General features: G+C 47.4%; 1 protein-coding gene across 31 annotated transcripts in view; it reads left to right on the forward strand.

Moving 5' to 3' along the window:
* The window catches only part of CLASP2 (cytoplasmic linker associated protein 2), a 1,832,463-nt gene that overhangs the window by 249,488 nt on the left and 1,556,360 nt on the right, over positions 1-26,615 (forward strand). The gene's annotated exons all lie outside the window — the stretch shown is intronic.

A 26,615-nucleotide genomic window follows, 5' to 3' on the forward strand; every position in this document is an offset into this window, starting at 1 on the left:
ACAGCTGCTGTTTGGAAAACAGACCTTTTCCAAAGGGGGGGGGGGGGGAGGGGGGGGGGGGGCAGCCGCCACTCAGCGGCGCTATAGGCAAAAATTAGTATTAGGCGAGGCAGGAGGGGGGGCCGGGAAAACCCAAGTACCAATTCCAGGAAGGAACAGGAATAGCCGAGCTAAGGGGACAGAACTACATCGGAAGCGATCACCAGGGGGGGCGTGCATATATCTCCGCGGTAAGAATTCCACGGACCCCACATCTTGTTCCATTTTTTGGGTTTGCCTCTAGCAACATACACTGTTTTCTCCCGGAACATGCACCAATCCATCTTTTCTTTCCATTTTGACACCGTAGGAGACCTACCCGTGCCCCATAGCTGCGCGATGTCCCTTTTGGCTATCATATTGCCCAGAGTCACACAGCGCTCCTGGGCCGCGTTACAATCAGTCGGATCCCACACATTCAACACACAGCGCCGCGCCTCCGGGAGTAAAGCCACACCAGTGACCTCCTCCATCACTGCATGCACCCTAGTCCAGAACCGGACAACCACTGGACACTCCCACAAAATATGGAGAAAGGTACCAAGCAGGCCACAGCCACGCCTACATAAACCATCACTCGAGTAGCCCAAGCGAAGCAAACGGGGACCGGTAATATAGACCCTGTGTAGTATCTTTAACTGCACAAATGTAAGGCGAGCGGGTATGGCCACTTCTCTTGGCGAGGCTATAGCCGCAACCCAGTCCTCGTCGTCCAATTCTAGGCCATCCGCGACCCATACCTCTCGCAGGCGGGTGAGGAGGTCCGCGCGGGTATTAATCAATTTTTTATAGATCAGGGAAATGGTGCTGTCTGGCAAGTAACCGTCAAGTATACGATCTTCCAAGGAGGAGGCCTCAGGAATATCCGCCGGGGTTGGAAAGGCAGAAAGCAGGGCGTGGCGGACCTGCGCGTAACAAAAGAATTCCCTATCGCTCAGGCTATATTCGGTCCGAAGGACATCGAACGTTTTAAAAGCGCCCTTCGCCCACAGATCCCCCACTCGGCTAATACCGATCGTGTCCCACTTCTCAAATCCCTTAATGCGCCACAGCCCGCCCAACTCTTCAGAGGCATACAGCGGAGTCGCACGAGTCAGGCGGCCCTTCCAGCCCGTAGCAGCAGTGGCGCCGTGCCATGCGCGTACAGCATTGTTCGTGGGGCCCGTAAGTTTAGTGCGTCCCTACTTGGAGTAAAGCATTCGATTGAAATCCCCACCCGGCAACAGCAACTTATCCATCTCATACGCGGGGTTCAAAGCTGGGCCATACGTCCCATGGTTCACTGCCACCAGCTGGGACGCCCAATAATACCTTCTGATATCAGGAAGAGCTATGCCACCATCGTACCATGGAAGAGTCAGCTTAGCAAGAGCGATACGTGGTCTCCCATCCCACACCAGCTGTCGCTGCAGGCTTTCCACCTCCCGAAAATACCGTGTAGGCACCACGTCCAGCGTATTCTGTAGGGCGTACAAAAAACGTGGCAGAGACATCATTTTAAATAAGGCCGCCCTGCCCAGCGGCGATAACGGAAGCCTCCGCCAACGAACTACGTCAGCCCGAAGCCGCTGAAGCGGTGGCAGCAGGTTCAGAGAGTAACGAACCGCTGAACTCAAGGAGACGTGAATGCCTAAGTATTTAAATCCAGACTGAGAGATTTGAATCGGACAGCCGCGAGGGAGAGGAGGGGGGTCGCCAACCAACACATATACACAGGACTTGGCCCAATTAATAACAAGCCCAGAATTGCGGCCGAAGGAGGTCAAAACATCGAACAACACTATCAATGATTTCCGCGGCGAGGTGAGGTAGAACAAAATGTCATCAGCGTATAGTGACACACGGTCCTCAAACGTCGGAGACCACCGGATACCCGCCATAGAGGGCTCCCACCTCAGCCACGCCGCCAGGGGTTCCAACGCAAGAGCAAAAAGAAGCGGGGACAGGGGGCAACCCTGGCGGGTACCCCTCCCGAGCACAAAGGGGGCAGACACCCTACCGTTCACCACCACCTGCGCCAGCGGCTCCACATACAACAGTTTCACCCATTTAATGAATCCGGGTCCAAAACCAAACTTGGCCAGTGCCGCCCAAAGATACGACCATTCCAGCGTATCGAACGCCATCGTGGCGTCCAAGGATGCCAAAATGGTGGGCTCCTGGAGACAATCGACTCTTGCGAGAACTCCATGTAGGCGCCGCAGGTTCAACGCGGTGTTGCGATGCGGAATAAAACCAGATTGATCCGGATGAACCAGGTCACCAATTACAGTAATCGGTCGATTTGCCAGGACCTTCGCAAGAATCTTTGGTTCGGCATTTAGGAGCGAGATAGGCCTATACGATGCATAACAGTCCCGCGGCTTACCCTCTTTATGGAGAACCACAATAGTTGCAAGCCGTTGGTCCAGCGAAAGGGAGCCTACCTCAAGCGACGCATTAAACATCTCACGGAGATGAGGCGCCAGCTTCTCTGGACGAAGCTTGTACAGCTCGATCGGCAGACCATTCGGGCCCAAGGCCTTTCCGGAGCGGACCGCGCGAATTGCCAGTGCTATCTCATCATTCGTCAATGCCGCATCCATCAAATCTCTGTCGGAGACAGAGAGGCATGGCAATGTAATATCTCGTAACAATTGGCGAGAGTCATCCTCCGGCCTATCCGAGACCGACGTATAGACGTCACGCAGATGATCTGCAAAACAAGTCACTATCTCTCCGGGATCTGTGACACTCACACCGTCAGCGCGCACAATCACCGGAACCACACGATTCACTCTTTCGCTCTTTTCCAGCCACGCAATCAATTTTCCAGCCTTGTCACCCACATCATACAAGCGCCCCTGCTGTTCCCGGCTAGTGAGCTTGGCAGCATTCGTAACCAGAGCCCTATAGTCCGACTGCTTAAGGCTAAGGGCGTGAAGTTTCTCCCTCGTGACTCCCCGCCCAAGATCCCCTTCCATACTAGTTATGTCAGACTCCAAGTGCACCACCTCTTCGTTTTTACGCTTTTTAGCAAGGGAGATCAGGGATAAGGCCTGCCCACGGATCACCACCTTAAAGGCCTCCCACAATGTCACGGCTGACGAGACGGAACCCTGGTTTTCCGCGAAAAACCGGTCCAGAGACCTCACCAATTGGGCACGAACTGTGGGGTCACGGAGATACCAGGGGTTAATCGGTGCCACCTCCCCCCAGCCCCCAAGGCAATATCCAAGTGGAGCAGCACCGAGGAATGATCCGAGATTCCACGAGCAAGATGTTTAACTTCCCCAATCATTGGGGCTTGGGCAGCCGGCATCAGCACATAGTCCAATCTAGACAGGGAGCCGTGGGCCCCAGAGTGAAAAGTAAACTGAGCCAGCCCCGGGTGCATCGCTCTCCAACAGTCAACCAGTCCCATAGTGTCAATAAAACCACCTAACCAAGAATGCGCCCCAGGGAGGTCTCTGGGCGGGTGTCGATCCTCTCTACCAGACACGACCGAGTTGAAATCCCCACCAACCAGCAACAGGCCCTCAGGGAGCCCGAGCAATAGACCTCCCAGATCCGCGAAGGTGGTAGTCTGCAACCCAGGGGGGACGTAAACTGAAACTAAACACAAAGTCTTACCCTCCCACCGGCCAACCAGCACTACGTAACGCCCCCGATCATCGTGCTTCACCTCGTCAATTTCCAGTGGGAGAGAGGCTCGGACCAGAATGCCTACCCCTCTGGATCCAGTGGTAAAGCCGGAATGGGCCACCAAACGGTAGCCCCGTCTATTCAATGCCTGACAGGAGTTGCCCACCAAATGCGTCTCTTGTAGGAAGACGACATCTGGAGAGAGACGCTTCAGATATTGTAGTACCACCCCTCGCTTCACACGGTCCCCCAAACCATTGACATTCCATGTTAAAATATGCAACCCCCTACCCCCCATCCCAACCACAACGATCATCCCACCCACTACGAGAGCAAAAATCAGAACATCGATCACCTGGTATAAAACAAACCTGAAACAACAACAACTCCCCCACCACCACCCCCCCAACTCCCGTAACACCCCCCCCACCCTGCACCCCTGCACTAGAACATCTAGCCACCCCAACTCGCAGTGTGCCTGTCGCCCCGACATAAACCTAGTCTACGAAAAGAAAGAAAACCCCCCTAGAGGAGGAAGAGTCTCACCAGATACCCCGCAGCCCCCCGACACAAAAGGAAGGGCAATGCAGTCCCATGTACTAGGTCACCCCTGACCAAAGTCTGAGTTCAACACACGATGAGCCAGGAACCATAGTTCAGTAGTTCACGGGTGCTCCGCCGAGCCACCTCCGTCGTCCTCGGCCCGCTCCTCTCCCCCGCGTCGACGATGCAATGTATCAAGCCATTCCTCCACCGCATCAGGCCGGTCGAAAAAGTGGGTCCGGTCCTCCAGTTCAACACGAAGCTTAGCCGGGAAAAGCATGGCGTATTTCAGTCCCATGTCTCTTAATCGCCGTTTCACAGTCAGAAACCCCATGCGCTGTTTTTGGACAGCCTGAGTAAAGTCAGGATAAAAGCTGACGTCCACGTTCTCATACTTCAGCGGGCCATTTACACGGGAGGTCTGTAGGATGGCGTCGCGGTCCCTAAAGTTAAAGATCCTGGCGATGATGGGTCGCGGCGGGGCCCCCGGCTTCGGCCGACCCCCCGGAACTCTGTGGGCCCGCTCCACCATGAAGTATTTACTGAGGCCCTTTGGCACGAGGTGGTTCAGGATCAGTTCCTCCACAAAAAGATCCACTGACCCATCCTCCGACCTCTCCGGCACACCTACAATGCGTACGTTATTGCGCCGTGCCCGGCCTTCAAAATCCTCCAGCCGCTTGACTGAAAGGTCGGTGAGGGCCCTCAGACTGTGAAGCTCCGTCTGCAGGCCAGCAACATCCTTCGTAAGGCCCGAAGTCGTGAGAGCAAGTGAATTGACCCTGTCGCTGGTTTTCGAAAGGTCCGCTCTGAGTAGGTTAACATCAATTGACACAGTGTCCAGCTTGTGGGCCAGAGAGTCAAACCGCTGGCCAACCGACTCCTTCATGGCGTCGATGGCACCCATGACATCGTTGAGTGTCAGTTCCGCCGAGGGTGACGGTCCCTCCCGAGCCACCCCCGCGAGCCCACTCGGACCAGGAGACCCCTTCTGATGGGCATACCGATCCATATTATTCGTCTGCACATAGCCACCTCTCCGGGTAACCTTGGGCCTTAGCTTGTCCCCGTCTAGTCGGGCCGCCATTACACGGCCGGGGAAACCAACCCTTGGACGCCCGTGTGTTGTAGTGGTTCCCTGGGGGGGGCACACCGCAATCAGTGGTAGACAGCTCCTGCTACCGATATTACCCACCGGTCTCCGAGCTGCTCAGATGCGGAACCTCCGCAGGCGCCCGCCCTCCACGTCACTGAGGAGAGTCGAAAGCGAAAGTGAAACCCGGGGGGCACGGGTCAGCCCGAAGCCCCGGATCCGTTGTTGTTCAATTGGGACACGGGGAAGATGCCAACCCGAGTCCGGGGCAGCGCCGCGGAGCAGGCCTCTTTCCCAAAGACCGAAGAAATAAAGTTCCCAAAGTCCGATTTGAGTTCTGAGAACAGGAGTATCCTCAGCGTAGGTTCGCCCGTAGTATTCCTTCAAAATATCAGGATGAAATCCAGGATAATCGTGGGAGGCTGCGTGGACCCCGGGAGCCCTGTGCCTACGCGTCCATCATGGTTGGGCGCTAGGCTCCTCCTCTATTCTTACTGTGTTTTGGTTAGATGAATGTATCCTTTCACCTCTAACCTCGAGTTACAAGCCTTCCACTCTTTTTCTGCTCTCCAGTTCTTCTGATACAGTGTTGGGTGATCATTTTATAACGGTTTTCGAACCTTTCCAAGGTGCCAGTGAAGGTATGCGCATACATGGTGTTCTTGTTATTATTTTTCTTAAGCTAAACTGAAGCATTAGCAGAGCTAATTTGTGACAGAAATGAAAACCTTTGGCGTTGCCAAAGCTTGTTTCTTCTCTCTGGACTGCCAATAATGTTAAACTGTTTAATTATATTTTGTAGAGCACTTCAGTGCTGTTTAGTTTCAACTTGTAATGAAGTAAACTCTTAAGAGATAGGCAGAACTGTACGTCCCTGTTCGCTTTTGCTCACCAGTTCATGTTTAATTCTTCTATCATGGTGCTTGCAGCACAGGAACTTTCACTGTTAGCTCAAGGCAACGACATTACGCCCGGAAGTCCAAGCTAGGTGATAGTCATGCCGTTCGATGGTGAATTCCTTTTCCGCAAGCACGTGGATGAGGCACTTAAGTCTATTAAACAAGCATTTGCAATGCGATTGGTCTCTCATTTTCAAAATTTGACCTATTGGTATTGTAAATGACAATGCCTTTTATCATTGCAGGATTTTTAAACACATAAATAAGACGCTTTTGTCATTTACAATGCCAATAGTTCAAAATCTTGCAAAGGCGAGACCTATTGCATTGCAAATGCTTGTTCCGTCAGTGACAGCATTTATCCTCATCACCTGTGCACATCAGCCTAACAAGCAGTGCACTTCACTCCCATGACTAGTCGGATAATACTTTATCCAGACAGTGCTTTTTTCCACTTTTTATTATGTAATTTATTTTGTAGTCATTTTTGCGCGTTTAGACTTTATCATCAGCTTGTAGTAATTATTTGGGTGCAGTGTACCTCTGTCGCCCTGTGGCCACTGCACCTGCTGCACAAATGATACCTCCGCCTCAGCCGGTGCTAGCTGTAGCTTTCCGGCTGCCCGACAGAGGGAGCTTCGACTCAAGGCTGACTGACATAGTTTCTAAAGAGAGAGAGGGTTAGTTTGGGGGTTGCTCTGAATAATCAGAAAAAACAGAAGCACCTGGAAGCAGCATCTATTGCAGCAAAGCACTTGTTCTGTTGGGTCGAGGTCTTACCAGAACCCCCCCAGCTGCAGCCGGTTCTCACCTGCTGGAACCGGTCCTAGGGCGTACTTCGTTTCCATGACAGCAGGATGTGGACAGCGGCATCTGAGTTACCACGATAAACCAGGATGAGCCTATATGGCAGGCACATGAACTAATGCATTTTGGGAGTTGTATTCCTGCCTCAGTTATACTGAACAGATTTGACATGAAGGCACCTGGTAACCTTAGCCAACGGGGACTCCATGAATAGCTCCCTTAGAGCGCGAGGCCATGACACCCCCTCATGTTCCCCATTCACTGGAAAAAACACAAAAGGACAGTTTGTTAGGTGAACATTTTACGAACAATATCACTGAAATTAAACAATTAAACTAATCTCAAGTAACAGTAACTAATTCCCTAAAGTAACTATAACTGCTAATTATCTCCCATATTACATCGCTCATGACATGTTGTATGACATCATCGATAACATCACTTACACTGTTCATAACAACACTGTGGATGGCGGGGGTGCAAGTTATTATCACTTTAGCGCATTAATTACAGTTACTTGATGTTGGACTTGGCCCTTTTTGCAGGGTCATCCCTGAACTTTCTCCCTTCCTCCTGGTATGTTTTCTGACCTGGTGTTGGTGGTTTTAGGACTCTGGGCACTTTATCACTGCTGTTCAGTGTTAAAGTGCATGTGCACTCTATGGTAAACTTGGTAAGATTGGTCTACACCCGTTTGGCGTCTTTAATTTACCTATCCCTTGTAAAGCGGTATCTCATATACCCAGGGCCAGTAAATTAAAGGCTACTGGTGGGCTTGCAGTGCTGCTTGCGCCACCCACCAAAGTAGCCTTTCAAACCTGTCTCAGGCCACTGGCATTTCAGGGCCTGCGCGCGAAGTGGCACATAAAGTGGGTGCCACGTCTGTGACTCCCCTTTTACTACATATCAGTCACCCCTAAGGTAGGCCCTAGCTAGCCCTCTGGGCAGGGTGCGCTGTAGGTATAAGGTAGGACATGTGCCTTAACTTTGTGGCATTCCCTGGTAGTGACAAACAGCCATGTTGGTTTCTCACTACTGCCTGGCTACCCTCTTATAGGAATGCATTGGGATTCCCTGATATGTATTTCAGTGGTAACTCCTAATATGAGAGGGGTGGCGTGATCAAGTTTAGCATGTTTGGAATAGTAGTAATAAATGCTGTGTAATGGTTTTCGCAGATTTATTATTACTATTTTAGAAATGCCACTTTTAGAAGTGGGCATTTCTCTGTGCTATGTGTCTTTGTGCCTGCCTGTTGTGTATTGCGTGTCTGGCTCTGGATGACAGAGGCTGGGAAGGTGCAGTGGCTCCAGAGTGGCTGGTTCAGTCAGTGCTAGGCTGAATAGGCCAATCTGCATTTGGAGTAGTGGGAGGAGAAGCACCTGACCCTGAATAGGACTGTGCCTGCCTTCCACAATGCTGGCTCCGCCTTCCTGTGGTGTGTCTGGGGCCAGAGCCTACATTAACAATGGGGACTGTTGTGTACTTGTTAATTGCCCCCCATAACTGGTTTGGACTAGGTCCAAGGCCCTGTGATAGGGCAGAACAAAGACTAGCAGTGGTATAAATATTGAGGATGTGACCCCATGTAAGAGTTGGCTTTGTGCTTACTGGGATCTCGCAGCCGGCAGGCTGCTGGACTGCCAGGAGGAACCGCCGTTGGGGAACTGACGAGGAGACCCAATGTGCTGACCTGCCTGTGCTAGCTCTACCCTTTGCAAATCCCTGGAGAAAAGCGCTGCCTGTTCCTTGGTTGTGTCTTGGAGTGGGAGATAGGCGGAGCGCTTCATTTTCGTCTTCTGCCCTGAAGTGCTCTGGGGTGCACCAGCACGTGTACTGCCTATGGGATCTCCTTTTTTAAATCGCAGCATGAGTGGAGCACTGTTGTGGTGAAGCCCCGGCGGGTGCTCCGGCCAGCTTGGGAAGGGCGCTCTGGAGTGTCGACAGTGCTTGCAGCACTAACCTGTCCTCACTGTCCTGTGGGGCGCCCGAAGAGATAGCGCTGAAAGAGGACCAACACCTGACGGAGACTTTGCTCCGTATTCTTGGGCCACAAGAAGCTGCCGGAAGTCAGGCAGTGTTGGAGCCTGACTGTGCGTCTGGGCCCACGGCCACGAGCAGGAAGAGAAGGGGCACTGCGCACCACTAAGAGGTGGGGGGGGGGGGGCTCCAGGATTTTCCGCGGCTCTCCAGCCTTGTGGGAGGCACTGCAGCTCCCGCTCAGCCCCCGGTACTTGCAGTAATTGGCGGGCGCGAAGCCGTCCAAATGGAAGTAAGGCAGCTGTTGCCTGGTTGTGGCCGGGGCTCCCGGGCCTGAGCTGTCCAGCAGAGACTGGAAGCCGACGGAGACTCATGAGTAAAAAGACCCCCTCGTTAGGAAGCGGCCAGATCGTGAGCAGCCTTGTTGGGCATTTCTGGCATCTCTGCAGCTGCGCCGCATGGTAGCGGGAAGCTGCATCCCTTTCGCTATTTGGTGGCACTGTGATTGTAGGGAGCATTACGGGGCGAGCCCAGGACAGTGCCCCCCGCTTAGGAATGAGTATTTGTTGTGAAGAGCACATGGCCTGTAAGGTGCCCTAACGGCGGTGAGGAGGCCCGGGCAGTGAATATGCCTTGTAGGTGAATCATGGGTGCGGTAGTTATGGGCCTGATGTACTTATGCTATGTGCACACTAATAATGTTTACTAAAGTACACTGCTGGGTATGATGTTGCTATGATGTGCACTGCGGATGATATTGTATACGCATAACCCATCGTGTAGTGTAGGCCTAAGGTGGGCCTGATGTAATTGTGATGTTTTTCATAACATGCTACATGGGCTAAAGCCATTGTGTTCATACCTAATGTGTCTATACTAAGTGTACCCTTACCAGTAGTTACTGGTTGTTTTCTCATGTGTGTGCATGGTGATGTTATGACAGTGGCCCGATTGGCCCTGTAGTGTACATAATCCCTGCAAAGTCATACCTAGTGCCAGGTGGCGCAGTATATATATGTGATTACTTTCGTATGTGTTTTATGAGTAATAAGAAGGCTTTTTTTTATATAACCAAGTGTGGGGTTCTTTTGTGGTGTGCCTAGTGGGTTGCTGCTGTGCGAGTGTGTTGGGCAAACGCTTTACACATTGCCTCTGGGATAAGCCCCAAGGGCATGAGCAGGGGTTATATTCATCGTGTAACTCCCTTGTCCTGACTAGAGTGGTGTTTTCTGCCTGGCTTAGATGCTTGCCCTAGCCAACCAGAAATCCCATTTCTTTTTTTTTTTAATTAAACAATTTTATTGGTAAACAACAACCTTCCCCGAAATCCCATTTCTAACACTTGAGATGACTATAACTGTTGAATTTCAGAGGTTTATTCATTTAAATTTCACCTGACTATAACGTCTCTTCAACCTTTGTTTTTTTTCCAGTGAACACATTTGTGAATGTGTGTGTGTGTGTGTGTGTGTGTGTGTGTGTGTGTGTGTGTGTGTGTGTGTGTGTGTGTGTGTGTGTGTGTGTGTGTGTGTGTGTGTGTGTGTGTGTGTGTGTGTGTGTGTGTGTGTGTGTGTGTGTGTGTGTGTGTGTGTGTGTGTGTGTGTGTACATATATGTATACATATTTTTTATTTTCACTGGAAAAAACAAAGCTTTATGTAACGTTAGTTAAGTGAAAATGTGGCAGCATTGTTGGGTATTAGGGTAGCGTAGGATTTGGTGCCAAATTCCCCCCCCCCCCCACACCCCTACCCCTCAGCTCTCAACGAGCTTTTCTTTGTTCCCGTTTCCCTTTAACATATCGTGCTGCCTTCTGCGGCATGTATAATCAAGTGCACATGTGGGATAAGGCGTCTTATCTGTGGCGGGTATATAAGTCCCTACCCCCGTAATACGGGCGCTTGGTTTCGCTTCCGGTTCCTTGCCTCTGGGTTCCCCCTGCCATCAGTTCCTGCTCTCGTTGGAGTTTTGCTGTGGGATCCTGGACCTTCGTTGTTCGAGACTGCGGTGTGTTGGAATGTTACCCCTTTCCCTTCGAGAAGAACTTTGACTTTTCGAGTGCTGGTAATTGGTTCAAAGGGGTTAGAAGGGAGTAACGTGGCTGCGTTCCCGTCTTCCCTATTAGGACTTCCTGTATTTTTGTAACCTATCCCTGTTTATAGTGAGGGTTTTTTTTTAGTTCCATGTTGTTGTTTCTTTTTTCCCCCTCCTTATTTTTGTATTATGGAGAGAAGGTGTAGCTATTATACGATTACGCTCTGAAGAATATTGGATTTCACTCTTCCTACTTTAAAAAAGACAAAGGATTCCCTTTATTCACGCTATCGTGTGAGGCAGTAAGAATTGTTCCCTGCTATAAGGAAAATCTCTACCAGCGAGGAGGGGCCAGTTGTGTCCTCCTGACGTGTCCGAAGAGGATTCAGACGCAGTACCTGCCTGATTTCAGTGTTGTATTTTCCCTCTCCCCCCATCTTCTCCCTGTGCCGGGGTTGCCTATTACCTTAATTATATATTTGGGTGCGGGATACCTGTGGCGTGGGTAGAGGATTGGGAAATTCTTTCCTCCTGCAGTGCTGGGCATGTTGGCTGTGAGGTACGGGACAACCGTAACGTTTTGAACTTTTAAAAAAACAGAAATTTACCTGTCATAGTTAGATCAACCTATAACTTGCACCCCCAGCATGCACTGCTTATGGGCTCACATATTGTAATATCTGAAAGAGACACGTTGGTGATAGATTCCTTACCTTAGCATATCCCCAGGCGCCAGACTGGATCTGGAAAGTTTTTCGTCAGCAGTACCCCTGCGAATCGGAAGGTGGCGTGGTGCGGCTCCGCGTCCGTTGCTGGCGTCATAGGTGCCGAGATGACATCACGGACAGGGGGCCAGCGTGCGGGTCAGTCCACCTCCGCACCGGCAGCATCCGCCTCAAAGACTTCCTAGTCCGAGCTTTGGGGCACACCCCACGCCGGTGGGTGGCAGGATTCGCCATCACCTTCCTCACTGGTGTTCCGTTACCCCGGACAGGTGGGTGCTTCAAATCGTCTGAAGGGGCTACTCCCTCCGCTTCGAGTCTGCCACTCCAGCCATGCCACCTCAGTTCCACCGCATGTCAGGGGACCATTTTGCGCTTCTCCAGCATGAAGTCACGGCCCTCTTGGCCAAGGGTGCCATCAAGTGTGTTACTGGGCCGAAAGTAGGACATGGTTGTTGTTCCCAATACTTTCTGGTCCCCAAGAAGGACAAATGGGGACTGCGTCCCATCTTGGACCTCAGGAACGTCAACCGCTTCCTCCGCAAGGAGAAGTTCAAGATGGTGACTCTAGCACAGGTCTTGGTTGCCATCGACCCTGGAGACTGGATGGTAGCGTTGGACTTGCAGGCGCATATTTTCCCCGTCCTGCCGACCCACCGACATTACCTCCGGTTCGCGGTAGGCCACGAGCACTTTCAGTTTGCCGTGCTCCCCTTCGGCCTTACCAGTGCCCCTCGGGTGTTCACGAAAGTGATGGCGGTGGTCGCTGCTCATCTGCGCAGATCAGGGGTTCCAGTCTTCCCCGATCTCGATGACTGGTTGTTGAAGGTGGGCTCACACCAGGCAGTCGTCTCCCACCTCCAGACTACGGTCCACCTCCTGCATTTGCTGGGGTTCTCCATCAACATGCCGAAGTCGCACCTGAGTCCCTCTCAGAAGCTCCCCTTCATCGGAGCGGTTTTGGATTCAACACAGTTTCGGGGTTATCCTCCCGAGCAGCTAGGATTCCGTTCTTTCAGCCTCTATCCCGGGTTTCAGTCAGGATGACCGTCCGGCTCCTGGGCCTCATGGCCTCCTGCATCCTGCTAGTGCAACATGCCAGTTGGCATATGCGGGCTCTGCAGTGGGACCTGAAGTTCTAGTGGGCACAGCATCATGGCAACCTGTGCGATCATGTCCAGATCTCGGAGGGCACTGCATGACAATTGCAGTGGTGGCTCACGAATCACGATTGGGTCAGTGGCATATCCCTCTCCCTTCCCCAACCGGAGCACATGGTAGTTACGGATGCGTCCCTTCTGGGATGGGGCAGCCACATGGGAGAGGCGGAGATCAGAGGCCTCTGGTCTCCGGCGGAGTCCCGACTCCACATCAACCTTCTGGAGCTTCGGGCGATCCGACTTGCACTGAAGGCATTGCTTCCCCCTGTCCGGGGAAGTGTAGTGCAGGTGTTCACGGACAACACCACCGCCATGTGGTACTGCAACAAACCGGGCAGGGTGGGGTTGTGGACCCTATGTCAGGAGGCTCTCCGGCTCTGGACATGGCTGGAACATCAAGACATTACCTTGGTGGTTCAACACCTGGTAGGTTCTCTGAATGCCAGGGCCGACAAACTCAGCCGCCGGTGCACGTTGGATCACGAATGGCGTCTGAACTCGGACGTTGCGCAAGGTGTCTTTCTGCAGTGGGGAGAGCCTTGGTTAGATCTATTCGCCACCGAAGAGAACGCGCAATGTCATCAGTTCTGCGTGTTGGAATTTCCAATGCGGCTCTCGCTCGGCGACGCTTTTCGTCACGAGTGGAGCTGTAACACTTCTGCCCAGAGTGCTGAAGAAGATTTGGCACGACCGGGCCCAAGTCATCCTTGTGGCTCCAGATTGTGCACGAAGATACTGGTATCCCGAGCTACTCAGCATGGTGATCGATCCCCCGATCCGACTGTCTCTTCGGGAGGATCTTCTGTCGCAGCAGCAGGAGACGGTCCTCCACCCGAACCTGTCCAGCCTCCACCTCCATGCATGGGGATTGAGCGGCGACAGTTGACAGCTTTCGACCTCCTCCTGAAGTCTGTGATGTCATTATGGCAGCCAGGCATCCCTCCACTAAGACGGTATACGCCTGCCGGTGCAACAAATTTGTGGCATGGTGCACAGCAAAGGCTGTGGATCCCCTTTTTGCCCCTCTTTCCGAGGTTTTTTCTGTTCCTTCTCGCTTTGGCCCGGCAGGGCTCTGCTCTGGGCACTATCAAGAGTTATCTCTCGGCCATTCCCGCCTTTCTAAGGCTTCCAGATCAGCCTTCTCTTTTTAAGTCCCCGGTTGTTAACCGCTTCCTGAAGGACATTACACACACGTTTGCTCCCATGCCTTTCATAATGCCTCAATGGGACTTAAATCTTGTCTTGACTTATCTGATGTGCGCTCCCTTTGAGCCGCTCCATAACTGTCCTTTAAGTCTTCTCACTCTAAAGACGACTTTCCTGGTAGCTATCACCTCTGCCAGATGAGTGAGTGAGCGAGCTCCAGGCTCTGTCTTCTAAACTTCCTTTTCTCTCTGTTCATCCAGACAAGGTGTATTTAAGGACTTGTCCTTCTTTCTTGCCAAAGGTTGTCATGCCCTTCCATATCGGGCAGACCATCACTTTGCCTACCTTCTTTCCGCCTCTGCATCCTTCAAAAGAGGAAAAGAGGCTCCACCGTCTGGACCCAAAACATGCACTCTCATTTTATCTGAAGCGCACACAACAGTTCCGGGTGGATGACCAACTTTTTGTTGGCTACTTGGGTGCCTAAAAAGGTCGGGCCGTGCACAAACGGACCATCTCTCGATGGGTCGTTCTGTCCATCAAAGTATGTTACTCATTGGCTAAGAAGGAGCCTCCTGTGGGGCTGCGTGCCCATTCTACCCGAGCAACAGCAGCCACTACTGCCTTGGAACGCGGCGTCCCCTTGCAGGAAATCTGATAGGCAGCTACGTGGGCCTCACTGCACACGTTTATAAAGCATTACTGCCTGAACATTCAAGTCTGGAGAGACGGCTTCTTTGGCCGTTCTGTTCTCCGTGACTTTCTGGTGTGATCTTTGTTCGCAGACCCTCCACCGGGGTTGGTATTGCTGGGGTATCTATTCTAAGGTAAGGAATCTATCACTAACTAATGTCTCTTACAGATATATCGTTACACATGTAGTAACTTGTGCTGTAATTGCATTTATATAGCGCTTACTACCCCTGCTGAGGCGTTGAAGCGTTTTTTCCGCGAGTAGCACGCTACTCCGGAACCCATAAAGGATTAGTGTTGAATTAGTATAGTGAAATTTGAAAGTCATTTGAGTGGTTGATAGGTTAGTCAGTTATTTGGATTCATAAAGGTAGCGGAGAGATAGAAGAGGGAAAAGATTTGCATTTATATAGCGCTTATTACCCCTGATGGGGTGTTGAACTGCTTTTTTGGCGAGTAGCACGCTACTGTAGATATGGCCCTTTTTATAGCTCAACCTTGAGATTAGCTATTTAGTATATATTTTTATATATTTGTTCTGTGGGCTTAACTTGTATGATGGGATGTAGTTAAAGGTTTTATGTCTTTTTTACTGGATTTTGTATTTATTTATTACATTTATATCCGTCTAGGTGTCATGTACTTTTATGGTTGGAAAAATAGAGAATAAAGTGACATGAAATGGGGGGGGGGGGAGGGATGGAGAGTGTGTGTGTGTGTGCGCAAGTTTGCACACACACACACATATATATATATATATATATATAACCTATTGGCGAAAGGAATAGTGTTTTTTGTGTTGCCAATAACGTTGGCGCCGCTTGACGAATCTTCACAAAAGTTTAAAAAAACTTCACCTTTCCGGTTCAGCTGCTGAGTTGAAAGTTTCAGGGTGATCTGTCAAGCAGGGGCCAAGTAAAAAGGGGGTCACAAAACATGTTTTCCTCCTGTTGGGTCTATTGGGATTTTTCATTTTTTTAACAATGAACGGAATTACACGAAATTTGGCAGATGTTTGTCCAGAAAGCATGTTTTTTGTATAAATCCTTTCAGTAGTTTCAGAGATATTTAAGTAAAAAAAAAATTGATAGCTAGAAGCCCAAAATCCAAATGAAATTTGAATGGCTGCCAACACTTCAATCAGGAAGTGTTGGCAGCCATCTTGGGACTCGGCTTGAAGCAGGGTCCCACACAAAAAATTGAGGCTCCTCCTCGCGTTCCATTGGAGAGTGGGTACCCTGGAGGACCATTTCATGAGTGATGTAATATCTGAGGTCATAAGTAGTGCATTGCGAGTTATAGTTAGCCCAGATAACTAACTGCTGCATTTCACTGGTTTTGTATGAGTGAAAATTGAGCTCACCTCTAATGACCCTATAACCTTTGGCTTTTTCAGTTAACACCGCTCTCTCGACCCCCCCCCCCCCCCCCCCCCTCTAGATTTTTGTGTTACACAGTGGTAGTTATAGTTAGGTCTGCTTTCCAATAGACAGAGGGCTTTTGTGATTATAACTTTGATGGTGTTTGACAAATCCTCACAAAACTTTAAAAAAAAGCTAATTCACCATGAACGCATAAATGTTATGTTATGTTAGGTTAAAATCACTTATTAAGTGCACGTACACCAAACGGTTTCATGGCGCTAGAGTCACGGCGAGGCAGTGGCAGGGGGGATGGCTTAGTCATCATATGCCTGGGTAAACAGCCAGGTCTTAAACTGTTTTCTGAACTGTGCAAAGGAAGTCAAGGACCTCATCTCCACAGGGAGGGAATTCCAGAATTGTGGGGCCAAGACTGCAAACCTTAAACCACTATGCTTCTTACGTTTGAAGGAGGGGGGTTGCCAACAGGCTCAAATGGGAAGACCTCAGGTCTCGAGATGGAATGTAGCATTGAAGCCTAGACGAGATAAAAGCTGGACTATTGCCACAAAGAGCTTTAAAAATAGTGCATCCCAACTTAAAGGCACAGCGCTTGACCACTGGGAGCCAATGGAGGCTTTTCAGAAGTGGCCTAACATGATACCTCTTGGGTTGGTGAAAAATCAGCCTGGCAGCTTGGTTCTGAACCAATTGAAGACATCTCAGTTGGTACGCAGGGACGCCTACATACAATGAGTTGGCATAGTCCAGTCAGGAGAATATCAAGGCTAGAATGCCTAGGGTCAGAGCTTCCCTACTCAAGAATCTGCTAATCTTCTTTATTCTCCGCAGTTGGAAAAAGCCGGCAGAGACAACTGAACTGATCTGGGCTTTCATGGACAGGTCATTACTGATTACTATACCCAAACATTTGGTTGAACCTGCCGGCACGGGGGATTTGCCCAGTAAGGGAGGCCAGAAGTTGGAGTGCCACGGATTGGCAGACCCATCCGTGAGGATCAGCTCAGTTTTGTCAGGGTTCAGCTTCAGTTGGTTATTATTCATCCAATCACTTATAAAAATCATAGTGACTTGGAAGTTGGACACTGATGCTACTGATGAATTAATGTCGAACACCATTTGAAGATCATCGGCATAGTTAAAGGTTCCAACCTTTCTTTCTCTCAGGGAGCAAATTAAAGGAAGTAGGTACAGGTTAAAAGGAAGCGGAGAGAGAGAAGAGCCCTGGGGAATTAGTATTGTATTGTAATTGAATTTATATAACGCTTATTAACCATGACGAGGCGTCAAAGCTCTTTTTTGGTGAGTAGCACGCTACTCCGGAACCCATAAAGAATTAGTGTTAAATTAGTATAGTAAAAAATTAAAGTAATTTGAGCGGTGGATAGGTTAGTCAGTTATTTGTATTCAGAAGGCTAGCGCAGGGGTAGAAAAGGGTAAGAGTATAGTGAAATATGAAAGTAATTTGAGTGGTGGATATGTTATTCAGTTATTTGGATAGAGAAGGGTACGGAGGGATAGAAATAAATCACTCATGTAATTTGGGTGAGGGGCGCTTGACTTTCCCCCCTCCTAGAGCCAACCCTTAATAATAGGGAACGGGGCACATTGCCCAGGGCCGAATTCTATTTGTAAGGGCAAGCGACGTGAGGCCCCTTTTTGCCGAGGCTTATTAGAACACAGGTACCCCATCCTCTGAGGCCATATGCAATTTTTTTTAAAAGGGGAGGGGGACCGCGTGGCCCCTTCCCTGGGCTTTATTAGGCCCCGGGGACCCCATCCCCCAAGGCCAAATGACATTAAAAAGGGGAGACAGCATTGATGCAGTTAAACTACTCTGTCCCAGTTGAGATCTCCCTGGGAGAGAGTAAATGAGCCCCGGGGCGATGGTGGTTCCCGAGGCCTTTAGAGGCTCTGGGAGGAGGGCTTTGTGGTTTCCTCCTTTTAAGTTGTGTTATAGGCTTGGTGGATGGGGTCCCTGGAGCCTTATAAGCTTTGGGAGGGGGGGCTGTGCGACTCCACACTGGTTTTGTCGTTTAATTCAGCCTCAGGCGTTGGGGTCTCCGGGGCCATTTTAGGCACAAGGAGGTAGGCTGCATGCCCATTTTCAAGAATTTGGCTTGGGGGTTAGATCCTGGGGCCGCCATCGCAACACCTTTTCCCCCCTAAATTTGTCCCCAATGGATGGGATCCCCAGGGCTGCCATTGGATCAGTGAGGTGGTTTCTCATCTGCCTTCCCTTAATTAAATTACCTGACCCTGTGGCCCATAATGCGATCAGAGATGGGGGCTCTGCTCACGTCCCCCTCCCTAAATATATATTTTTTAAATGGCATTCCGTCACCTTTTTTGTGTGATTTATTCTGGGCCCTGTGGAAGGGGGGGGTGGGGGTACCACAACCAGGCCTACGGGCTGGGTATCCCTACCATCTCCACTTATATTATTTTAAAGAAATAATTGCAGGACAGGGGACTACATCCCCAAGTCCTGAAATGGATGCCAGCAACATTTTTCTCATGTTCCTGACAGCCATTCAGAGCCTCGCTCCCACAGGAGTCCAACTCCTGTAAGAGCGAATTGTCCTGAGGGGAAACAAAAGCTACCTGGGCCAATCAGAGGGCACTGTTTTATTTAGCTCCTCTAACCCAGCTATACAAATATTTTTACACTAATTTCTCAAAAACTACTGCTCAGAAGTACACTGAATCGCAAAAAGCATGCTTTCTTGATCAAGATGTAGCTTCCTGACAAATTTGCGTTATCTAACAAAAGAGCCTATGGAAAATGCTTGGGCATTTTGGACCTCTTTTTTCTCAGCTCCCGCTTGAAGCATCACCCTGAAACTTTCCAGGAAAGAGCTGCGGTGAATGAGCTTTTTTTAAAAGTTTTGTGAGGATTTGTCAAACACCATCAAAGTTATAATCACAAAAGCCCTCTGTCTATTGGAAAGCAGACCTAACTATAACTACCACTGGGTAACACAAAAATCTAGAGAGGGGGGGGGGGGGGGGCAAGAGAGCGGTGTTAACTGAAAAAGCCAAAGGTTATAGGGTCATTAGAGGTGAGCTCAATTTTCACTCATACAAAACCAGTGAAATGCAGCAGTTAGTTATCTGGGCTAACTATAACTCGCAATGCACTACTTATGACCTCAGATATTACATCACTCATGAAATGGTCCTCCAGGGTACCCACTCACCAATGGAACACGAGGAGGAGCCGCAATTTTTTGTGTGGGACCCTGCTTCAAGCCGAGTCCCAAGATGGCTGCCAACACTTCCTGATTGAAGTGTTGGCAGCCAATCAAATTTCATTTGGATTTTGGGCTTCTAGCTATCTATTTTTTTTTTTACATAAATATCTCTGAAACTACTGAACGGATTTATACAAAAAACATGCTTTCTGGACAAACATCTGCCAAATTTCGTGTAATTCCGTTCATTGTTAAAAAAATGAAAAATCCCAATAGACCTAACAGGAGGAAAACATGTTTTGTGACCCCCTTTTTACTTGGCCCCTGCTTAACAGATCACCCTGAAACTTTCAACTCAGCAGCTGAACCGGAAAGGTGAAGTTTTTTTAAACTTTTGTGAAGATTCGTCAAGCGGCGCCAACGTTATTGGCAACACAAAAAACACTATTCCTTTCGCCAATAGGTTATATATATATATATATATATATATATATATTCACTTAAAAAACCATAGGTTTCACACATGTTCTAGTTAGCTGGACATTTCACTCCTCTGCTGATAACGTCATATATTACATCACTGATGACATATGTGTCTTTATGAAAAATAAATATTTGTAATATATGTATAGCTAAAGATTAATGGAAGAAGACATGGGTAAATAAGTGTCTAAATACAGTGATGTAATATCTGACGTCATCAGCAGAGGATTGCGGTCGCGTGAGTTATAGTTGCCTGCACTAACTATAACGGGGGAATTTCATTGGTTTTTTACGAGTGAAATGTCCAGCTAACTATAACAAGTGAATATATATATATATATATATATATATATATATATATTCACTGAAAAAACCATAGGTTTCACACATGTTATAGTTAGCTGGACATTTTACTGATAAAAAACCAATGAAATTCCCCCGTTATAGTTACTGTAGGCAACTATAACTCACGCGACCGTAATCCTCTGCTGATGCTAATACTGTATTTAGACACTTATTTGCCCATGTCTTCTTCCATTAAATTTTAGCTATACATATATTACAAATATTTTTTTTTCATAAAGACACATATGTCATCAGCAGAGGATTACGGTCGCGTGAGTTATAGTTGCCTACAGTAACTATAACGGGGGAATTTCATTGGTTTTTTATCAGTAAAATGTCCAGCTAACTATAACATGTGTGAAACCTATGGTTTTTTCAGTGAATTTGCAAGGTTTTTTAAATGCTAATTCCTAACTATAACGTGTGTGAAACCTATGGTTTTTTCAGTGAATTTGTACGGTTTTTTAAATGCTAAGTTACTTTACGCCATTTGTGGCGTGCGCGCCCACTTAACGCAGTTCGTTCCGTGCGCGCACACTAAGCACGCGGTGCGCTTCGCGCACCGCGTGCCCACGTTGCGCTAGATGGGCCATGAACGCACGATGCGCTTCGCGCACCGTGCGCACATGGAGGACATATGATGAGCATCGTTGTGACAGGTAAAATATATGTTTTGTTTTGCTATAATAAGCCATGAACAAATGGTGCCCTTCGGGCACCATTTGCACACGGGGTGGGGAGAATGTGGATATTTTTTTATTTTTTTTATTATTTATTACCGTACGCGTACGGTAAGCGTAATCGGCGAAATTTTCGAAAAAATTAAAATTGCCTTTTTTCACTTGGGGATCGTTGGGGACTCCCTCGACATGGCTAGGTGCTTGGGCGCTGTCTAAACAGCCCCTTTACATGTTTTTGCACTTTGTTTTTCAACCCCCTGTCAGAGTGCGAGAGAGAAAATGGCGGCCGCCGCTTCCTGGTTTCGACCGATTCAAATGTTTACTAAGATCTAACGGCCAATCAGAATCGCGCTCGCGCACGTCACCGTACGCGTACGGTAAGCGCACCGTAAGCGCACCGTAAGCTGGCTCAGATATATATATTGATTTAAAGGCTATTTTCTCAGAATCTACTGAACAGATTTACACCAAACCTACAAAAGGCACTTCCTTGACCTGAGGACTACCTCTCTGCCAAATATCATTAAATTCTGTTCAGCCGTTCGGGCTGTAGCTCTGTCTAAAGGTCCTATGGAAAAATGCATGGGAAAAACGCGTTTTGGGACCCCCCTTTTATCTCAGCCCCCGCTTGACGAATCCCCCCGAGACTTTCAGGGTAGGAGCGGAGCTCAACGCCCCACCTATTTTGAAAATTTTGCGAGGATTCGTCGACCGGCGCCAAAGTTATTCAAAATAGAATGTTGCGGATTTCCTATGGTAAGAGGGTCCTAACTATAACTATCTACTGGTGACCGCCAGTAGATTATATATATATATATATATATATATATATAATGTGTGTGTGTGTGCGCGCAAACTTGCGCGCACACACACACACACACACACACTCTCCATCCCCCCCCCCCCCATTTCATGTCACTTTATTCTCTATTTTTCCAACCATAAAAGTACATGACACCTAGACGGATATAAATGTAATAAATAAATACAAAATCCAGTAAAAAAGACCTAAAACCTTTTAACTACATCCCATCATACAAGTTAAGCCCACAGAACAAATATATAAAAATATATACTAAAATAGCTAATCTCAAGGTTGAGCTATAAAAAGGGCCATATCTACAGACATAACTGAGTCCATACATACAAGTATCACAAAGAGCAAACCAAACCTGAGTCGGGAAGGAGAGAGAAAACTCGCATAAAAACAAACTAGGTAAAGATAAAGGGCTTTTTGTGTTGTAGTCAAACGGATCCATTAGAGGTCAGGGCTCTGGCATGAACAGATTTTAAATAAGAAGTCTCAGGCCATCGCTTTGGCTCTAATACACCAGCTCCAATAAAGGTATTTAGACACAGCACAGGCAATGGACTGTTTGGATGCCATGCGCAGCAGCCGTAGAGCATCCTGATGCTGTCTGTGCCCCAATTCTTTACATATTGGGATAATCAAAGATATTCAAGGATGTGTGTAAGAAGGACAAAGGAAAAGAAAAGGAGCCAGGGATTCCTCAGCTCGCTGACAGGTTGGGACACTTGATACTTAAGTAGCGGCCAGGATTCCATTTCACTAAAAGTAGCAGTAAGGTTAAAACGCCAGATCAGAATTTAAGATATAAATTCCTAGCAGGTGTTAGAAAAATATAATCTAAAAAGGGCTCAAAACTTGTATCAATTTTGAAATCTAAAAAATGATCAACAAGAGACCCCTCTGAGACATTCTTGATTTAATCAGTGTGCATATAGTCCCAAAAAGCTTTCTTAAGAGAGGTCCTAAATAGATGTTTCAATGAGGGACTAGAGGACTAAAATTCGCCCAAACTAAATCTGTAGAGGAGATATTTAATATTAGAATATATATATATATATCTCCACAATTACCGAATCCTCAACATTACGTTAGCTTGGAAAACCGAAACGGAGCGGACTCCAGTTTACCTTCGTGCAATATAGTTTATTCAATTCAGTGCTATTCCGCCATGACGCGTTTCAGCCCCTGGAGACCTTGATCACATGACGTACTAGTGTTTCCTCCCTTATTTATATCCTCTATATATTACCTACTGGCGGTCGCCAGTAGGTAGTTATAGTTAGGACCTATTTTCCATAGGAAATCCGCAACATTCTATTCCCCGTAAGTCTGGCGCCGGTTGACGAATCCTCGCGAAATTTTCCAAACTTTTGGCCAGCTCCGCTCCTACCCTAAAAGTTTTGCGGTGATCCGTCAAGCGGGGGCCGAGAAAAAAGGGGGTCCCAAAACGCTTTTCCCCCATGCAATTTCCCATAGGATCTGTTGTCGCAGCTACAGCCCGAACCGCTGAACGGAATGACACCAAATTTGGCAAAGAGGTAGTCCCCAGTTCGGACTCGTGCCTTTTGCATATATGGTGTGAATCCGTTCAGTAGTTCCTGAGAAAATTAGAGTTAAAAGTACATATATATCTATGGCCTCGGAGGATCCGTGCACCCTACCCGCACCGTAAGCGCACCCTCCCCGAACCAAGCGCGCACCCTCCCGATCGTGCGCTGAATGCTAATTGGCTGTCGAGTGTCTATCTACATTCGAAATTAGGAACTGTTGGCGGCCATTTTCTGCCTCGGTAGAAGCGAGGCTGAAGAAGCAAGGAGAAAAAGTGTGTAAAACATACAAAGGGGGCAGAGTGGAAATACTCTAACCCTCTAGAGGTGCTTAGGGGGTCCCAGAAGGACCCCCTGGGGCCCCCTTTTAAAAACAAAAAAAATACGGCAAAATGCGCGCACGTTGCGCGCATCCTATCGCATTGGATGCACGGATCCTCTCACGGTGGGTTCGCGGATCCAAGGGAAAAAAAATTAAATTGTTGGGAGATAAAGATTAAGCTTAAGTGTTTCGTTCTTGAGTGGCTCTAAAAAGAGCTGTTGTGTTCATTGAGAGTTTTTAGTACTTATAAGTAAGTACCTATACAGAGTCTAAAGTTGTTAAGGAAGACTCTGTTTCCTTCATCAGTAAAGTGTACTCCATCTCTCCTATACATCTCTTGCATATGAAAGCGCAGATTGTGATTGTAAATGGACCCCATTCTGTAGTCTCTGAGAAAAGCAGAAACAGATTTATTCACATGTTTCCTAGCTTTCTCAATCTGTGGACAAAAATGATCGGACCAGTTCCATTTCTGCCTTTGGCATATGTTAGAATACACATTTCCAGACCTACCCCAGTCAAAGTGCCTAGGTCATTGCCACCACAGTGCACTATTATGAGGTCAGGGTGTTGGATTTCACCAATGGCATCAATTGGTGCCACTTTAACCCTCTCTGTCCAATCCATTTAATGTCTACATTTGGCAAACCTAGGTATTTGTGAATGCCTTTGTTTTCTGCATACCTTTGGCTCCAGAAAATGTAGCTGTGTCCCACAATCCACACTGTAAGCATCTTGTAAGGTCTGGATGCACTCAGATGGTCTCTCTAAATGAAATGGCTGTTTAGAAAGTAAGATGTTTCTAAAATTGTGGCTAAGATGCAAGTTTGAAAAAAGACAAGAAATCATTGGTTGTTTGACAACCTTCTACACTGAAAGGTAGGGTGCATATTTCTGTTTTTTAAATGCATTATACTTATTGGTTAACAAAAACTGATTGTAAGGAACATTATATATGATAAGCTGATACGTTGAGAAGTCAAGCACACTTGCTGTCTTGATTAGCAACATTGTGTGTGCTGAACTTCTGACCTGTGTCCTCAGTACAGTGTTCCATGACATGTTTCTATGGTAACGGGCAGAAGGCAGATTGGGGGAAGGGTTGAGGTTTATGTCATTTGATAAGAGTTGAAATGTTTAACCAATAGAAATGTGTGTTTGCTTTTGAGTTTATGTGGGAAGGAGTGTGATTTGATGTTTACATGTATATGTGTGGAAAAAGAGAGGGAAACTTTGCCATTCTTTGGTTCTGCTGACAGGTGCACAGTGCACAGATGATATCTGGTGTGTGACTGATATACTTCTTAGTCTACAAAACATCTTGAAAGGTGAGTTATTTAATTGTGAGGGGATGTGTGTAGACTATTTTGATTTTAATCAGACTAATGTATTTCTTCTGCTAAAGTGTAGGGAGTACCTTTTTTTTTTCTCTACAATCTTATTTACAGTGTGTGTGCATGTAGAAACCATTCTGTGATAAGCATTTGTGTTTTTCGTGTGTTTGCAGACAGATAACTGTGCAGTTTTTATATTTTGGTAGAATTAGAAACCAGACATTGTTTATGAATTTGTGAAAGGAGTTGTTATGTTTCCATACTAAAATGTAGTACTTCTTCTAGATGAAGAAATATGTTTTGGTATAGTGCAAGGGATAGTGTTGTTTTGTCTAGAATCACACTGTGAGTCTGTGTGCATTTGTGAACCACTGTGAGAGAAGCGTTTGGTAACATCGTCTATTTGCTGACAGATAAGTGTTTTAAAACATGTCAAGTTTTAGTAGCATTAGAAGCCAGTCTTTGCTTATGCGTTGATTAAATGAGTCAGGCATTGACACTAAAGTGCAGTTGTGAAATATGTAGATTGTGTAGAGTTCCCTTACCTCTTCCGCTGTAGTGAATGAGTTTTGGTAAACTCCTAGAGATAGTGGCGCTTGTCTAGAATCACACTGTGAGTCTGTGTGCATCAAATCTCTTTTTTTGGAGGTCACATGGGATCCGCGCACCGTGCGCTTACGCAACACGCACCCAGCGCGCATCCGCGAAATTGAATAAAAAAAAATTATAGGATTAGATGTAAAAATATTAGTTTTAAGACTAGTTTAGAGTTTGTCTTCAATTAATATTCGCATGAAATACATATATATGTTTTTTTAAATGTTAAATACTTCGCGGGATCCGCGCACCTACTGCGTCATAGACGCAGATGACGCATCGCGGAAGCGAGTAAACGTCTCGTTACGTACATCGAACGTGTCGCGTATAGGCTGGGAGTCGCGTACCGGTCGCATAGCGATCGCGCACTAACCACGTACCTGACGCATACCATACACGGACGCTATCCCGTAGGAATCGTGAACGGTGCGCGGATCCAAAAACATTAAAAAAAATATATATAAAATAAAGTTTTGCACATACAGTTCAAATAATATTTTGAAAAATATAAAAAACATGTTTTAAAAAGCAATTAACTTCAAATAATATTTTTTAATTTTTAAAAGAATTAATTGAAAAAATAAGTTTAAAAAATGGTGATAAAGTCTATAAGAAAAACAAAATTAATGAATTTGACACACTGAATTTGAAAAATATACAAATCCAATCAAAATCATTAAACATGACATCTTCAGAGATAAGTTAAAGATAGGAATTAGCATTTAAGAAGCCTTTGAAATTCACTGAAAAAACCATAGGTTTCATGCACATTATAGTTAGGAATTGGCATTTAAAAAACCTTTGAAATTCACTGAAAAAAACATAGGTTTCACGGGCGTTATAGTTAGCTGGACAGTTCCCTCGTACAAAACCCTAGAAATTCCCCTGTTATAGTTAGTTCAGCTAACTATAACTCGCGCCCCCGCAATACACTGCTGATGACGTCACATATTACATCACTCATGACATGGTCAGTGACATCACTGATGACACCACTGATGACATCACTGATGACATCACTGATGACGTCATCCATGTGATAAATTAGTGCATCTTCTCACACCCTAATATAACCTTTGATACACCGACTCAAAATTTCAGACGGCCATTTTGACAACCATAGATACTCCAATACCAATAACTACTCACCCACTCATTGACTTTTAGGTCTACATACATGT

The sequence above is a fragment of the Triturus cristatus genome, chromosome 5_2 (genome assembly GCF_964204655.1).
Source record: "Triturus cristatus chromosome 5_2, aTriCri1.1, whole genome shotgun sequence".
In the NCBI taxonomy this organism is placed as follows: domain Eukaryota; kingdom Metazoa; phylum Chordata; class Amphibia; order Caudata; family Salamandridae; genus Triturus; species Triturus cristatus.